The sequence below is a fragment of the Pipistrellus kuhlii genome, unplaced genomic scaffold, assembly GCF_014108245.1.
Source record: "Pipistrellus kuhlii isolate mPipKuh1 unplaced genomic scaffold, mPipKuh1.p scaffold_m20_p_61, whole genome shotgun sequence".
Lineage (NCBI taxonomy): Eukaryota > Metazoa > Chordata > Mammalia > Chiroptera > Vespertilionidae > Pipistrellus > Pipistrellus kuhlii.
Window position 1 is genome coordinate 1,414,493 of NW_023425564.1, and position 13,304 is coordinate 1,427,796.

General features: G+C 46.1%; 1 pseudogene; it reads left to right on the forward strand.

The window, feature by feature from the left end:
• Positions 1-5,560: 5,560 nt before the first annotated feature.
• LOC118708677 lies at positions 5,561-7,980 on the forward strand (annotated as a pseudogene).
• Positions 7,981-13,304: the final 5,324 nt, after the last annotated feature.

Sequence of the window (13,304 nt, forward strand, 5' to 3'; positions counted from 1 at the left end):
CAGTTCATTTTGTTCTTTAGATTCCACATATGAATGAGATCATGTGATACTTACCTTTCTGCTGGCTTATTTCACTTAGCATAATACTCTACAGGTCTCTCCAGGCCGATGCAAATGGTGAGAGTTCTTTCTTTTTTATTGTTGTGTGGTATTCCATTGTGTAAATGTATCATGGTGTGGTTTTTTTTAATCTTTATTGTTGAGATTACAGATATCCCTCTTTTCCCTCCATTGCTCCCCTCCACCCAGTTCCTGGCTTTTGACACCTAATTGTCTGTGTCCACAGGTAATTCATATATGCATACAAAGTCTTTGTTTAATCTCTTCCTGCCCTCCCCATTCCCTTCTCTCTGAGAATCATCATTCTGTTCCATTTCCATGCCTTTGATTCTATTTGATTCACCAGTTTATTCTGTTCATTGGATTTCTTATTCATTTATTTTGATGTTTAGATTCAATTGTTGATAGGTATGTATTTGTGACCATTTTGTTGTTTATATTTTTTATCTTTTTTTTCTTCTTCCTCCTCTTAAAGAATACCCTGCAACATTTCATATAATACTGGTTTGGTGGTGATGAACTCCTTTAGCTTTCTTCTTGTCTGTGAAGCTCTTTATCTGACCTTCAATTCTAAATGAGAGCTTGGCTGGGTAATATTGATTGTAGATCCTTGCTATTCATCACTTTGAATATTTCTTGCCACTCCCTTTTGACCTGCATAGTTTCTGTTGAGAAATCAGCTGACAGTTGTATAAGTACTTCCTAGTAGGTAACCAACTTCTTTTTCTCTTGCTGCTTTTAAGATTCTCTCTTTTTGTTTAGCCCTTAGCATTTTATTTTATTATTTTATTTTTTAAAATATATTTTATTAATTTTTTTACAGAGAGGAAGGGAGAGGGATAGAGAGTTAGAAACATCGATGAGAGAGAAACATTAACCAGCTGCCTCCTGCACACTCCCTACTCGGCATGTGCCTGAAACGAAGGTACATGCCCTTGACCAGAATCAAACCTGGGACCTTTGAGTCCGTAGTCTTACACACTATCCACTGAGCCAAACTGGTCAGGGCAGCCCTTGGCATTTTAATTGTGATGTGTCTTGGTGTGGTCCTCTTAGGGTTTCTCTTATTTGGGACTCTCTGTGCTTCGTGGATTGTAAGTCTATTTCTTTCACCAGGTAGGGGAAGTTTTCTGTCATTATTTCTTCAAGTAGGTTCTCAATATCTTGCTCTCTCTCTTCTTCTGGCACTTCAAAGACATAATTCTGATGTTGGTATGCTTGAAGTTGTCCCAGAGGTTCCTTACACTATCTTCACATTTTTTTCTTTTTTTTTTTCTTTTTGCTTTTCTAGTTGGATGTCTTTTGCTTCTTTGTATTTCACATCTTTGACTTGATTATCAGAATCTTCTACTCTATTGTTGAATCCCTGTAAATTATTCTTTATTTTGTTAGTGTATGCTTAATTTCTGACTGGTCCTTTTCCATGTGTTTGGCATGCATTCAGAGATCATAATAATCTGGCCACTCAGAGTATATCTAGATTTAATACAATTTCTAACAAAATCCCAGCAAATTTTTTGTAGAAACAGAAAAAATTATTCTAAATTTATATTAAAAAAACCAAAGTAAATAGCATCACTAGAACAATTATAAAAATAAAGAATAAAATAGGAAGAATCACTTTACCAAATGTCAAGATTTATACTATAATTACTTTAATCAATGGTGTTATTGGCAGAAAGAGAGACACATAGATCAATGGAACAGAATAGAGAATCCAGAAATAGCAGCACATGGGTATCAGCAGATATTTGATATAAGTGCAAAGCAATGCAGTGAAGGGATGATGGTCTTTTCAAACAATGTTGTGGAGCAATCGATATCCAAAAGAAAAGAAAAAAAAAGTCTTGACCTTATACAAACACTAATTCAAAGTGGATCACATATATAAATGAAAGTGTAAATCTATAAACTATTTAAAAGATACCATAGGAGCACCCCTGGGGCTTGGTGAAGAGTTATTAGACACGACAGTAGGGCATGATCTTTTATAAAAGCAAAAGGTCAATAAATAGACCTCATCAAAATTAAAACTTTTGCTCTGCAAAAGACCCAGTTTAAGAGGGTGGAAAGACACACTGTACACTGGAAGAAAATATTTGCAAACTATTCATCTGGTAAAGGACTTAGGTACACAAAGAACTCTGAAAACTCAACAATTTAAAAAATCAAACAGGAAATGGGCAGAAGGCATGCAGAAGAATGTGGATGGAAAACAGGCACATGACTAGCCTTTAGGAGCTAGAAAATCAAGGCCACACTGAATTTTCCCTCCATCCCTACGGGAACATGCTGGGAGGGTGGAGGAGAACCGGACCACTGCAGTGGGGGATAAAATGGCATAACCACTGTGGGAAACAGTTTGACAGTTTTCTGAAAATGAAACACGCAATGCCATGTGAGCTGGCAGCTCCTAGGTGTTCCTCCCGCTGGAATGAAAGCTTTGTCCACAGAAAACTTGGTTATGATTGTTTGAGGCAACTGTACTTGTCATTGACAAAAACTGGAAACAGCCCAAACGTTCCTGGATGAACTGTGAGTTGTTACACTACAGCACATCTACACCCGGAGTCACACTCAGCGATCGGAAGGAATCACTGCCATGCTGTGGGGAAATACCCTGTAGGGCTCCATTTGTATGCATCGATGGAGATGGAGAACAGGTGGGGAGGCCAGGGGTTAGGGGTTGGGAGGGGTCTGGTGAGAGGGTGGAGGGGTGGGTATAAAAGAGTATCATGAGAGAGATCTTCTTGGGGAGGAAACTGATCTTTGTGGTAAGAAAAATATCAAAACAAATTTTACAGCTACACAGAAAATATTTTATCAATAAAACAAGAACAGAATTGATGAAAAAGAAACCATTAGAGGAAGAGCCTGGGTGGGAATGGGAGAGAAGATAGATCTATAACACTCTTAAAAATGCATTGATGGGCTTGGAAGATAAAGTAAAAAAAAAATCATTAAGAAATAGAGTAAAAAGACAGAGAGCAGAGAGTATATAGGGAATAAAAGTGAATATAATTATAGAATAAATCTGAGGAATTCGCCATTCAGAATGAGGACAGAGAAACGAAGGAAGGAGCCCACCTGGCCTCCCTCCCGGCCCTCTGGCTCCCTCCTCTGTGAGGAACGCGGGGAAGTGAGAGGACTCGATCCAGCCCAGGACGGTGTGTAGCCATAGCAACCAGAGTCCCGGAGCCGGAGCTCCCTGGGCTGTGCAGCCTCGGGACGCGCAAAGGCAGATGAGCACAGAGGGAACCACACGGCGGGAGTCTGGAGTCCTCGCTGACTGACTCATGAAGGGCACAGCTAACTCCGTTCAATAAAAGCCGTGGGAGAAGCTCCAGAGCTTTGTGGGCTGTCATGGCACTCAGGTTCTTGAAGACAAATAAAGGGACGGGAAGAGGGGAAGTGTTTGGACTTGGAGCATCATGATTTTCCATTTGGAGGTTCAGGTTCAGCAGAGGAGAGTCGCAGGCCAACAGGAAAACACTCAGCGGTGAGTGCAGGGTGGTCTGAGAAGCTGAGCCGAGGCGAGTAAGGAGAACCCGCAGGAAGGCAGGGGCCGGTTTGGGCGCTTCCCCCTGAGCACCTGGGCCCCTGGCCTTCCCGCAGCCCCTGAGCTGGCGAAGGCTGTTTAGTGCTGTGAACGCACGGCCTTGTCCAGGAAGCGGAGACCTCAGAAGAAACCCACCCCCACTGGGACTGCAGCGCAGGAGCAGCCAGGCCGTGGCGCCCCCAGGGGGTGTTTCTTCGTGACAGGGAGTAGCCTGGCTCTTCCTCGCAGGGCCCACTGCCCCGTTCTTGTCTTGGTCATTATAACACACTTGCCCTTCACTTTTCCCACTGGAACATGACATCACGTGGTAAATCTTTTACCAGAAAAAGAAATGGACCTGCTGATTTTCAGTTATTTAAAATGTTAACTTTTTGTTTTGAAGTAATTATAGATTTGTGGGGATCTGCAACCTGCGGAGCCTCCATGCACTTGTCCTGATGGTTACGTCTTACCTAGCTCAGCCCGGAGACCGGCAGGCATAGTGCGTGTGCAGTTCTGTGCCACCCTGTGGCGAGTGTGAATTCTGTGACGGCCGCCAGGCAGGTGGGAGGGGGAAAGGGGCCGTAGCTCCCTGGGGTTCCCTGTTTCAGCCCAGCCCGCAGACCCACGGGCTCCCTGGGCTTCCCACGGCCCGCACTGTCTCTGCAAGTCCAAGGTGAGCGCCTTCCGCATTGCTGACGCGGCGTCCGCCTCTCAACCCGGTGTCCTCTCCAGAAAGTCTCCTGACGGCCTTTCCCGGGCCTCCAGCCCATTCCTTGTCCCTTGGCCTCCAAACCTGGTGCGTTTATTGCCACTCCAGTGGGCTTTCGGGGAGGAGAGAAGACTGTGACTGTGCATGTCCCTGAAGAGCCAGGGAGTCACACGGCAAGCTTTCTCCTTTTACAGTCACAGCAGCAGAGCCATCCCTGCCTCGCACGTCCTCCTCCCAACCTGCCTCTTTCTCTTTCCTAAAGTCACTGTTTCTCCTCTCACCCAGCTCACTCCCATTTGGCTTGAACCCACTGCTCTAACCAAAACATCTCTTGCTCCTGTCACCAGGGCCTCCGAGTTGCTAAAGCCCCTGCCCTTTGCCCTCACTGTGGCCCCTCTGCCGATGGTGCGTGCCCACCACGCTACTGAAAGTCCTTTCCTGGCGGCCGCCCCTCCTCTAGGACCCCCCCCCCCCTCTTTGCAAGAACCCCTGGCTTTCAAGATTCGCCTTCCCCCTGGACACAGACAGTGTGGTGATGGCCAAGGGAAGGGGGAGGCGGGTGGGAGTGGGCGAAGGGAGGGGAAATGGGGACTCTGTAATAGTGTCAGCAATAAACTAAAGTTAAAAAAGAGAGGCTTGTCCTTGGCTTTCCTCGCGGCTGGCTCCAGGCCTTCTCGGTTTTAAGTTCCATGACGATAGCACACAAACACACAACACCCCTCCCGTCCCCTTCACACCGCAGCCTCCAGGATCTTCCCAAAGCGCAAACGTGATCACATCTCTTCACCCCTTCCTGGCCCTCTGGCTCCTCATGGCCTCACTCACACCCTTATCACACACACACATGGTCACTCAGCTCCTCTCCCCACGGCAACCTCCTCCTGCCACGCTGCTGCCTCCCAGGGCCTGTGCACAGGCACGGCCCCCAGGGTCTGGCTCCCGGGACCCTGCATGCACCTCGGCTTCCACGGAGGGCCTTCCCTCCTTCTCTCCTCCTGGCAATGGGAGGAATCGGCGCTCTTCTCACTCCTCCCCTCCCCCCGGGACTCCGCACCTGCCTCCCCTGAGCGCATGAGAGAGGCTGGGCCCTGGGGCCCTGGGCAGCAGGTCCGGTGCTTCCTGCGCAGCGGGAGGGAGGGGCACTCCGCAGGGGCACTCCAGTCCACTCCGCAGCTGGCCTGGAAAGGAGGCGTGTCTGACCCCCTTTGGGGATTTCCACCTTTTTCAAGAAGTGATATTTTTATTTTTTATTGCACATGTCATGGCACTGCAGCTCAGGAGGTAGAGTCTCACCCTGACTGCCAGGGTAAGCCAGGGTGGGGAAAGTGATTGTTAGGAGGGTCTGCCTTGGACGCTGGGGAACACTGGCTCAGACACTCTGTGGTCCTGAAGCTCAATGTCACCCTGAGAAAAGCAAGGAGTGTGCATGTATGCATGCAGTTCTGCATGTGAATATCTATGTGTACATGTGTGCATGCATGGAATGGAGGTCCCAGGTGCAGACAGCTCTGCCCTCCACGGGCTGAGTCTGCACAGATGCCCGCTGACCTCCTTGGTTGTCTCAGCCTGACCATGATTCTGAACGCCTTATGCCAATTGCCACTTTGGTCTCTAATACATTCGCCCCATTTGAGATGAAACCTATCTTATCTCCTTCACTTTCAATCTCATTTGGTTTGGATTTCAATGAAGCACAGCGTTCTCTGTGTTGACCTAGAGTTTAAACACCCCGCGGGCATTTCTATGGCACAGCCTGAGCTCGTGGGCAGGGAGGGGCTCACCAGGCTGCACACTGGGCCCTAAGGACACACACCGCCCCACCCCCGCCCCCCAGACTGGTTCCTGGCCTCAGGGAGAGTACACCCGCCGTCTCCCCTCTGCCAGCGCCGGGCCGCGCTATGGCCTCGGGCAGCGCCAACCCGCGGAAGCTGGGTGAGAAGATCGCCCTGCACACGCAGCGCCAGGCCAAGGAGACGTCACCCTGTCGCGGGTTCAGTATCAGAAGCTTCAGCAACTGCGCCTGACACAGTACCAGGCGGGTCTTACCCGACGTGAGCCAGCGAGGAGCAGTGCGTGGGAATTCCAGCCGTCCTTTCCTCAAGCCCAGAGCGTGCAGACACCGCCCCCGCGGCCGGTGGAGACCCTGGCGGAGAGGCACTGGGGGACCAGCTTCCACACCCCTCATCCACGGCCTGGAAACAGGCCTGGGCGGCAGTCTGATGGCAGCACTTTTGGAGCCAATTACTCCTCACAGCCCCTAGACGAGAATGGCCACGGCAGCAGTGTCCTCGGAAGGAGGAAAGGCATCCTGGGTTCAGGCTGACATCTGCGCTGAACAGGACCCAGTCTGATTCTGCTGTCACAGAGTGCTCTGAGCACCGAGCCGGGACCCCGGTGGAGGAGGGGCCGGTCAGCCTGGCCGGCCGCACACATGGGTTTCTGCGATGGGTGAGCACAACGGACTTGGGAAGCGACGTCTCTCCCCGGTCACTGAAAGAAGAGAATCTGTTAAACGTTCCCGAGCCACTGCCGGGAGCGTCGGCCGCTGTCAGGGAGCCCTCGGTCCTGTGATGCTGGCGGGGGCTGCGCTTTCCCACACAACGGTCCACACACGGCCCCTCCCCCGCCCTGGGGACCCTGAACACCTCCACCACTGGCGCCCCTGGACACCGGGAACCCCCTCTTTGGTGGCATGAGTATGGGGAACAGTGTGGGCAGCCTTCCTGCCGCTATGACTCACCTGGGCATCAGAAGCTCTTCCGGTCTCCAGAGCTCCCGGCGCAACCCGTCCATCCAGGCCACGCTCACTAAGACAGCGCCTCCTCCTCCCTGAACCGCCACCGCCCACACCGCCCAGCGCCTCGCCCTCCACCGTCCCTGCGCCTCTTTCCCTCAGCAGCCCTCCCTCTCCCCCACAACCCGGGCGGCCCCTCCCGGGCAGGCAGCCTCCGCCAGGCCCCCATGCTCTCCTGGCAGAAGCCCATCAAGGCTTCAGCAGACAGCTCTCCTCCGCCAGCCCCATGAACCCCATCCTGCCTCACACATGGTGTCCTCTGACGGGAGCGCGCTTTCCTTCCTGCCCCCGGAGGCTCAAGCTCAAGTGTCCCTTTCTCCCCCGTACCCCAGGCCCCAGGAGCTCCCCAGCCTCTCCTGCAGCAGCCCCACGCCCAGGAGCCCCTGCTCAGCAGCCACTGGCAGCCCCGTCCCTGCCACAGACTTCCGGCTCCTCACGGCCCAGGACTCGCCTTTGACCAGCTTCTTCCCAGATGTGAGCTTTGACCGGCCGTCCGTGAGGCCGGCCCAGTTTTCCCTCCGCAGGCGCCCAGGAGCCACGGGACTCATTTCATCTGAGACCAAGCCTGTATTCCAACATGAATTCTCCTCTGTCCTGTTTCCTTTCTCCCAAGTCTACTGTATTAATATATCCCCTGAGCTGAACTGTTTGTTGTGTATTCCCGCCCGTTTGCATATCTGAAGACATTTCCAGTTCTGACTCACATCAGCTTTTCAGATCCATGCGCAGATGGTTCTGAGCATGTTTTCATCGCTCGTGACGGAACCATCCTGGCAACGAATCAGACTCCCCGCTAGTGTCCTAACTCCCAGATTCCTTGTCAAACAATATTTAAAGATAGGACTTTGTGTAAAGTAGCTTCCAAGTTTTAAAGTGCATCGTATTACACTTTTTGAAATTAAAAGCACAATGAGCTTGTACAAAAAAAAAAAAAAAAAAAAAAGAATCAGAAGAGAGATCTCACTCACTCCTTTTTTCTCCCTCCCGCTCACCTGTACGGTGCCAAGCCCAGGATGGCATTGTGGACCGAGAACGGAACCCGCAGTGTCCTCTCACCTAGAGGGGGAGGGCCAGAGAGGAGCCCCGGAGAGCTGCCTGGGGGAAGCTCAGCAGGCCCGGGGGGAGGCTGCCAGGGGTCCTCGCAGAATGGTGAGAAGCACAGACTTTAGTAAATAGAAATTTCCCTGCCCTACAGACCGTAGTTAAAGGAAGGACCCACGCTTCTCTTTAGCCTGAAGCTGACATTGCTTTTATTGATTGATTGATTGATTGATTGATTGATTATGGTATCACATAATTGTCCTCATCCCCCCAATCCCATCCCAAATCCTTCCCTACATATGCCCCCCTCCCCCTGTTGTCCATGGGCACTGGCCAGGCCCATATGCATGCACACAAGTCCTTTGGTTGATCTCTCCCCCTTTACCCCCACCCTCTCCTACTTTCCCTCTGAGGTTTGGAAGTCTGTTCACTGCTTCTCTTTCTCTGGGTCTGTTTTTGTTCATCAGTCTATGTTGTTCATCATTTCCTCTAGATGTGTGAGATCATGTGATCTAAGAAATACCCTTGTAAGAACCTAAACTGAGACAAGCCATAATGGCCATGCTGAGAGGCAAATGAATCAGTCTGTAGTGAGTTCCTTTCTGAGCCAACAGTTCCTTTGAGTCCCAATTTCAATGTAAAAAAACCCCAAACAAAACAAAAACAAAAAAGGATCCCAAGTCAAATTTATAGAAAATATCCCTTTATTAACTTTTGGTCAAGAATACGTTTGTATATTTTCAGAAAACAACTCCGAGACCATCTGGAATCCTGTAACAGAGAGGAATAGACAGAAGTGCTCCAGTCATGAAGACAGAGAGAAACAATTCGGCGATGGAAGATGCTGAGGACACCTTGCCATACCAGCAGACAGCAGCTGCATGTTGCTGAAGGATGCCCAGAACCAAACCAGAGACAGTCGGACCTGCCTCACCACGGTTTGTCCACCAACCAGATCTGAAATAGCATGGCTGACATGTACAGATAAGGAACTATCTGACATTGCTTTTAGCTCAGAGTAACCTGCACCCCACTGAGGCACAGCTTCGGGTGCTCATTCTGAACCCCACAGTTCCCTCCTTGGGAACCCCCCCCGCTCCACACACACACACACCCCAGGCAGCCTCACATTCTCAAAGCTGGGCTGCTATCATCACCCAAGCTCCCAAGCGGCAGTCTCGCTGCCCGAGGAGGGCTGCAGAGAGCCGAGCTTTGCCCCCGGGCGCTGCTTGTCTGACCGAGCATTGATTCTAAGCTGTTTTAGAAACAAGGCTCAGGACTAAAAGTTGGCCTTCCCCCTTTCCTGCCATGAGACTCGGAAAGAGCAGCCTGTTGCCGGAAGGAGGTCTTGGGATGGGCGTTAACAAACAGCTTGAAATCAGTATTGCAAAAGGCAGCTTTGGCAAAGCTTTGGTTCCCTTCAGTCCTACCTGTGAAACTAGGTGAGTTTTATATTCCAGAAGCTACATGGTGGTCTGCTCCATATTTCCCTGATCCGGTCATTCATAGCTGAGAGCAAGTCAGTTCAGTTCCTCTGTGGAGTCCCATTTCCGGAGGCGGTGAACGAGGCCTGTACTGCGCAGACAAGCAGTCAGGTGTTTCATAAGAGGTCTGACTGAAAACAGAAATAGCCAAGGTTAAATGTCAGAGCCAATTAGAAACCGGTTTCAAACCCGTCAGGCTGTCAGTGGAGAGGGCTTCTGGGCGCACAGCTGAGCTTCCCTTGCTGGAGTGAGAGAGGCCTCGGTGACCGGCACATTCTCCTGGCCTGGAGCTGCACCTCCCGGGCCACGTCCTCAGGTAAATTCTCTGGTGGCTACACAGCGTCACCCTGAGCTTGGTCAAGCCCAAGTTGTGTGACTTCTTTGAAGTTTATATTATGTTGTTTCAGGGGGGAAAAAGTGCTATTCTCAATAATTACAAGTCAAAGGATGGGAGAAAAATGCAACATTCATATGTAAGAAAACTAGAAATATTCAAAATCCAGTACAGTTTCTAGGTTAAAAAAATATATAAAGCTTTAAAAACAATTAATAACTAGAATCTAATATCCACAACCACACATTACAATTTCTCTCTAAAATCACCCTTCATTTTAGCAATGATAGCTAAGTTAACACTAACTTACTTAATTTACTAAGTCTAGTTCCAATAGATTCAGCCTGATTACTTGCATACATACAAGAGGCTTTTTCAAATCTGCTCTGCTGGAATTTTGTAAGGAACCTCCAGATTGAACCTGAATGAGCTTCACGAGGCTAAGAGGCCACGCCACACAGTCACCGCCAGCCTTTTGTCTGCAAGGCCTAGTGATTTGGGTGAGTTCGTCAGGTTCTCAAGCTCCCCAAAATGTCCTGAGGTTCTTTCTTCACTGTCTCCCGGAAAGCAACTTGGGTTCCTCACCTTCTCTGAACCATGTAAGCTGTTTTTCCAAGGGCTTTCATTGGCTTCCAAAACCAATCTTTCTTATTTTTTAATTTTGTTTTTATTGATTTCAGAGAAGATGCGAGAGGGAAGACAGAAACATTAATGATGAGAGATAGTCATTGATTGGCTGCCTCCTCATGCCTGCTACTGGGGATCAAGCCCACAACCCAGGCATGTGCTCTTGACCCGAGTTGAATCTGGAACCTTTCAGTCCACAGGCCAATGCTCTATCCACTGAGCCTAACTGTCTAGGGCCAAAGTCAATCTTAATTCCTTCAAGCTTTTTGGCGACATCAAAGTCTATGCATGTCTCTTTCAACATTATATTTAATCAAACCTTTTAAAATAATATCAGTTTCCAATTCTGACCTGATATAAAGAGAACAGATTTGTATTGAATTTGTGCAAACAACTATATTGATATGAAAATAATAATACTCATTAAGAATTTCCAAATTCTATAGAGATAAGGTACAGTGAAAAATATAAATGCTTCAATATTTCCTACAAAGATATAAGTTACCAAATTTCTCTACGATAAACAAGTTTTCTTATATTTGGAAACAAAACAAAAAATTTCCAATCAGCAATAGTTCAAATAAAAAGTTATAGAGTTTAAATCATCCTCAGTTCATTCAATTCCATACAATTCTTGTTTATCTTGATCATTGGCCAGCATTTCCATGAATCCAGTTATTCCTGAGAGTTCTATAAATCTTCATATAGTTTAAAGTTATGATCTCAAAGTTTATTCTCAGAAAACTCTATTTTAGAATAAGACAGAGTTCTTCCCATGAATCTTTCTGAAGATAAAACATTTTCAAAGCATCAGAGGAAAACAGTAACCGTCTGTAAAAGACAAAACTTAAAATGACACAGTTATAGATATGATGAAAATACAATTAATAGAGAATTGTGTGTTTTTTATAACATTTTAAGATAATCAGAATTACACATGGAAACATATTGTGACTTTGTAGACTCTTAAAGATCTTTATATAATTCTAGATCATTTTAGTATTAATATATACATACAAATACAAATAAGCATTATTTTATATTTGACAAAGCTTTTCATGTAATTTGAGCATCTCAAATAGGCCTCCTTAGTTTAAATTTTCTCTTCTATAAGGAGAGAGAACAAATCTTTGAGATATTCCATAAGCTCATTGGAATAGCTCAAAGATATTTACAGGTTATGAAAATGTCTCCTTTTAAAGTTTGAACCCTGAGAAGGTTATCAAACATATTTGACCAAAAAGATCTGTTGTCATCATGAAAAATATTTAATTATCTCACACAAAGTGAAACAAAAGGTCTCAAACATAAATCCTAGTTTCCTATTGTTAGCCCAGCGTTAGCTCTCAGGCTTGAGAAGATGGGTTCCCTTAAGAAATGAAGGAACTGATTAGAACAATGAGACACAGAACTATTTTAATAAAACAAGATCTTTTCTTTCTGAATAGAAAACTTTTCATAATGTCTTTTAATAGGATTTTTAAAATATATATTTTTATTGATTTTAGAGAGGAAGGGAGAGAGAGAGAAAGAAACATTAATGATGAGAGCGATTCATTGATCAGCCACCTCCTGCTTGCCCCATACTGGGGATCGAGCCTGCAACCCAGGCATGTGCCCTTGTCTGAGATCAAACGCAGGATCCTTCAGTCCGCAGGTGGATGCTCCATCCACTGAGCCAAACCAGCTGGGGCTCATAATATCTTATCTGGAGTAGGACAATACATATGGGGAAAACTCTCCTCTTAACAGTGAAAAAGAACAGAACTCCGGTTTTGCATTAGCTTATTTTGGATATTTAAATTAGTTTATTTAGCTTTGGCCAGTCTTACTCAGCAGCGGCTAGAGCATCAGACTGAGCACCCAAAGATTGCAGGTTCAATTCCTGGTCAAGGGCACCCACCTCGGTTGCAGGCTTGATTAGACCCCAGTCCGGGCGCATGCAGGAGGCAACCAATCGCTGTGTCTTTCTCACATCTATCTTTCTCCTCTTTCTCCAATTTCTCTGAAAAGCAAGCAATGGAAAAAATATCCTCAAGTGAGGATTAACATAAATAAATAAATAAATAAATAAATAAATAAATAAAATTCATTAATTTAATTATAATTAGTCCCACCTTATTCTGCATAACCATATATAAAATTTTCTTTTTTGAGATTGCTGTTCACAAACTTTCTACAACTTCCTTTGTCCCTTTTAGTTTTCTCCTTTTTAACTCATTCAGAAGTAACCAACTTCAGGAAAAATTATTTTCCTTTAATTTCCTTGAAATAGTATCTTCATACCTTATACCTTCTATTACCAAAAACATATTTTTAAAAATTTAATTATAATTCTTAACCCTATAATTCTTGAAACCCTAATTTCTAGTGACAATTAAAAGTAAGCATTCTTTCATTGTCAAATACATTTATAATTTTTAAGAAACATATATTAATAAATTACAAGACATTTATTAATAGATCCAAATTTATCTTTTAATCTTTCTGTAATAAGAAGCCAAAAGTATCAATAGGTAAACTTAAAATAATCTAATAATGTTTCAGAATTTTATTTGAAATATCTAGATATTCAATAATTTATTTCATTTAGCTTAACTTAGTAAAACTCTAAATTTAAAGTTTGGGAAACTATGGTTAAATATACAATATATGCTTAGATATCTTATTTATATAAAATATAATATGTACTAGAGGCCAAGTGCACAGGTTTG